A 5,000-nucleotide genomic window follows, 5' to 3' on the forward strand; every position below is an offset into this window, starting at 1 on the left:
AACACTTACTTACATCTGAGGTGACATCCAGAGCTTATAAACATGTTTGCCGACTATCTTATCCAAAATGAATTCTAGCGTATGTAAGTACACAGCAAAATCAGAAATGTATTTAAAAAGAATCTCTTTGGAATCAGGGATATTCTGTCAGTGCTTTAATCACTGGTTAAATCAGATGTTTGAGTTCTGGTTGTTGAAGTTCCTCTGCAAGGTTCCCCCGCAAGTTTTTGACCAGTTGAACCCTGCAGTAGCATCCTGCTTCTGGGGGCTAACATTCGGTTGAAATAGCAGATATACAAGCTCACAACATATCGTGTTGTGAGCTTGTAGATCGGCTATTCTCTGCGAAGATATTTAGTGTAGAGTGAAAACAGGAGGTGGCCTAGTATAGAGCCCTTGGGAATCTGGTCAACTATGGATACAGTTTAAGTGGTTAATATATGACCTGAACAAAATATGCATCATAATTTTCCTTACCGTACCGATCTTTCATTTGTGTGCCTCCCTTCTGGTCACATGTCTTTCACTAAATATCACTTTGACCAATAAGGTCAGGATCCATTTAAATAGCACAGTATTCCTATATTAAAGTTGTTCTTTGGTCATGGCACTGTTCCGGTCAGAGTCCACTGGCTGAGAAACTCTCTGCCCTGCTGTTTCCAGGTTGGGGTCAAAGGTCACGACTCGTCATAACTCCTGAATAAGTGTGTTTCTTCTGCTTCCTGTAGCTGGTCGGAAGTTGCTCTCACACCCGTCACACTTAGAGATATTTATGAACTGGAAAGACCAGAGTTCACACACACACACACACACACACACACACACACACACACACACACACACACACACACACACACACACACACACACACACACACACACACACACACACACGTGCACGCACATAAGCATGCAAACACATTCTGAATCTCTATCTCTTCTGGGCAAACTGGAGATGCTCTGTACATAATTATGTGGCCTGCTCTACTACTACTACTGAGTCATGATTCAATCATGAATCTAGTCGCTGAACCTCAGTTGGCGAAATCGAGTGTGAACAAGTTCATGTTAAAATCTCTTTTTTGTTTTAGTTTAGTCATTTATGAATAAAGTTAAAGGACGACTTCACCACTTTTCAACATATCTTCATATAATAGGTCCTCACTAATGCTCATGATAAAATGATACATTTTTTTTCTACTTGGTCTGTGTCTCATAGGAGGGCTGTGGACAGTCCAGAAACCCGTCTACCAGTGACATCATCGTTAGGCAGGATGTTTTTCCCCAAAAAGATTACAATTTTTTTATTCCGATTTTTATTAAGGCGAGAACCATGGGATCTATTATTGCATTTTCAGGAATACAAAGCCTGCAGTTTCTATTAGCTTGGATTCCCCATTGATGATGTCACTGGTAGACGAGTTTCTGAACTGTCTACAGCCCTCCTCTGAGACACAGACTGATTAGAAAAATGTTTTACCATTTTATCATGAGCATTAGTGAGGACCTATTATATGAAGATATGTTGAAAAGTGGGGAAGTCGTCCTTTAATAAGGCAACAATATACCCTCTGGAGTGTAGATTGGTTGACATAGAGTGATACACACAGGCGCACAGAGTAATATGCAGACAGCCTCATTACAATAATAATTTTACACTCACCACTTTGTAGCAGCTCAAGTAATACATTTGTTTTAAATATGCTGTGGTGTTTGTCTACACAGTAGTCACTGTAGTCACTTGCAAAATGAAAACTGTTTCTGAGCTTCAGCAAAACAGAAACATCCTGAGTCGGGCCATTTTTACACATAGGCGCCGCAATGGGGCAATGCAGGCTCACAACACACATGACATGACTGACATGAAGACGAGAGGCACATCAGTCCATCAGAGGTGTTAAGTCAGTAACTCTATCTAGCTGCTGTGTGGCGTTGTTGTGTCTGGCGCGCGCCTGTTCTCTCGTTTGTTTTTCCTCTCGGGGTTTCCCTCGGCCTCTGATCCTCACTGACCTGCGATCTGTTTGTTTTAGGCTGGGTCGGTCCATTAGGACAATTAGAGATGACCCCTGACCTTTAGACGAAGAGAGGGAGACGGAGAGAGTGAAAGAGAGGGAGTGAGGGAGAGAAAGAAAGGGAGGGAGGGAGAGAGACAGAGAGAGATAGGGGGAGCAGGAGAGAAAAAGCGAGAGGGAAGGAAAAAGGGAGACAGGGAGAGAGGGAAAGAAAAAGAGGGGAGGAAGGTGAGAGGTGAACATCTAAGTTCAAAAAGTGAGTGACAGAGAAAAAGAGATAAAGTGAGATTTCTTCAGCACACTGTCAGGCAAACAGTTGAGGTGTCATTTCAGAGCATACACGCATGCATGCACACACACACACACACACACACACACACACACACACACACACACACACACACACACACACACACACACACACACACACACACACACACACACACAAACCTAATTCTAAACACAGTAGTCCCAGCAACTGAATGCAGTCGTAACAAATCATCTTCCATTCAGCCCATGACTTCTTCAGGACATGTGTGTGTTATATAACTGTCAATAGGTAACAGTCAAAGAGCAGCATGTTGAACGTTTGAGTTGAGCTGGATTCATACATTCATTACTGTATATGGTTCATTTTTTCCTCATCTGTAACCAGAGGAAACCAAAAGCAAAATAAAATTACTTCTCCTATTGGGTTTGTCAGTGTAATCGGCAACATAATGAAGTGAGTGAGTAGGTCTTGGCCTAAATAAGACAGATCTGCTAGAGTGGTTTGGTGAGGAGAGGAGAGGGATGGGGAGGATACAGTGGAAGAGAGGAAACCGTAAAGAAGAAAAGGAGAACAGGGAACAAGAAGGAGAGAAGAGAAAGAGAGAGGAGGAAGAGGGAGCGAAGGCGGGGGGAGGTCTGTCCGTGTGTGTGTGTGTGTGTGTGTGTGGGGGGGGGGGGGAAGCAGCCCATGGATCAGTTTTTGCAGCTCATCCTCTCTCTCTAAGTGTGGCTGGGGAGACACGGCCGTCCTATCAGGATCTGAGCAGGTCATTAAGCTAGCCACACACACCCCTGAGGCTACACAGGCACCAGCCAGTCTGATGTTGAAGTGTGTGTGAAGAGAGAGCGTGTGGGTGTGACAGAGAGACAGAGGGAGTGTGTGTGTGTGTGTGTGTGTGTGTGTGTGTGTGTGTGTGTGTGTGTGTGTGTGTGCGCTCGCGCACGCACATCAGTGTGTGCAAGTTTTTATGCTTTCTTATGTGTTATGGTGTATATATGTCTGTGCGCAAAAAAAAACATGTGTGTGCTTGCATTAGGACTGCAGCAATTAATCCAACTAATTGATTTGATCAACTATTGAAAATACTTTTTTAAAGTTTACATTTAGATAATTATATATTTTTTATTTATTTTTGCTTTTGCTGGTGAAAGTTACAGGAGTGTATGGTGTGTGATATGAAATGTAAGCTTATCATTAGAGCCCGACCGATATATCACTCTGGCCGATATCTCAGCCATTCTTTTGCAGTTTTGACAGCATCTGTATCAGCAATTATACTGCTAATGTGTCCCATTTTAACCACTTTCAACCTGGCCTCCCTATTTCTGGATTATAGGCCTAAAATAGGGATGCCCAAAAATAGCGGAGCTACAAGCTCACAACACTTGTGAGCTTGTAGATGATTGCTCAGGGTTGGGGGTCTCTGCTCATTATGTTTAGTGTCTTGAGACAACTTCTTGTGATTCGACTCCATAATAAAACGAGCAGATCAGCTATTTAAAACAAAATTGAACAGGGCTTAAGTGGTTAAATATAGTTCTCAGACCTCAAGAGGCGGCTGTTCGTAGCTACAGTGGAGTCGGTACTGCTGAGACATGGAGCCTCACAGCACAACAGGAAAGGGCCCTGGATGGGGTCTTCACAAGCTATGCTACAAATAGCACTGGTGTCACATCATGAATGGACGGACCACATCAGAAATGTGGTCCTCTACGGGGACCTACCATGGGTCACAGACACAATCAGAGAGAGAGGGATGAGGCTGGCAGGGCACTGCGTCAGGCACCCGAAACTAGAGGCAAGCAAACTGACACTATGGGAGCTAAACCCACGGCGAAGGCAGGAAAGGCAAGAAACGCACCTCCTACGTAGAAGCACTGCGGCGTGACAGCTTAGCTAACAACTCTGTAGTATGGAGCTCAAGACCCTGATGTTAGATAGGAGAGTGTGGAGGGCAGCGAGTCCCGAGTCGGTGTTGGCTAGACAGCACTCTGGCATCACAAATAAATAATATTTTTGATCTATCAAAAATGTGTTTATTTGTATTCATTTGTTTGCTTAAAACAATTCTCAAATACAGACTCTACGTTTTTGAAAGTTATTAGAAAATGATGCAATGATTGCTCTACTACACAATTTAAAAAAAATAAGTATCAGTCAAAACATAGGTAATCGGTGGTCGAGGCTCTCCAAGAATCAATTGGACCCAAAAATCCAGGTATACTGTATCGACATAATGATGGTTTAGTTAATGTCATTGACTGTCTTCCATCCTATATGTTCAAGATCTTCTGGAGAAACTAAACTTTTCAGTTGCTCATCACTTTTGCTTTGTGCACAAGGGGGAGGGACAGTCCATTATTAAACATGTGGGGAATTTATTTTGTGTGTCCCTGATTACTGTAATTATTTCTAAGCTTGAGTACTAGTGGTATCTACAGATAGTGTTCAAATGAATATATAAATACACAGACATAAAATACATCCTATGTTTTATCATCAATTTGATTTTATCTGATTTAATTTGTTGAAAATAATTTCCATACATGTTGCTGTGTTTGTATAGGTTTATATGAATGTACGTTTTTTATCTGATCAAGGCTGTGTAGTGTAGAATGCATTAGCCTTATTTTGTGTGTGCGTGCGTGCGTGCGTGCGTGCGTGCGTGTGTGTGACTACTCTGCCATATTATTGTCAAGTACACCATGAGTTGTAGCA

Source organism: Gymnoscopelus microlampas (assembly GCF_963454915.1).
Source record: "Gymnoscopelus microlampas genome assembly, chromosome: 13".
Taxonomy (NCBI): Eukaryota; Metazoa; Chordata; class Actinopteri; order Myctophiformes; family Myctophidae; genus Gymnoscopelus; species Gymnoscopelus microlampas.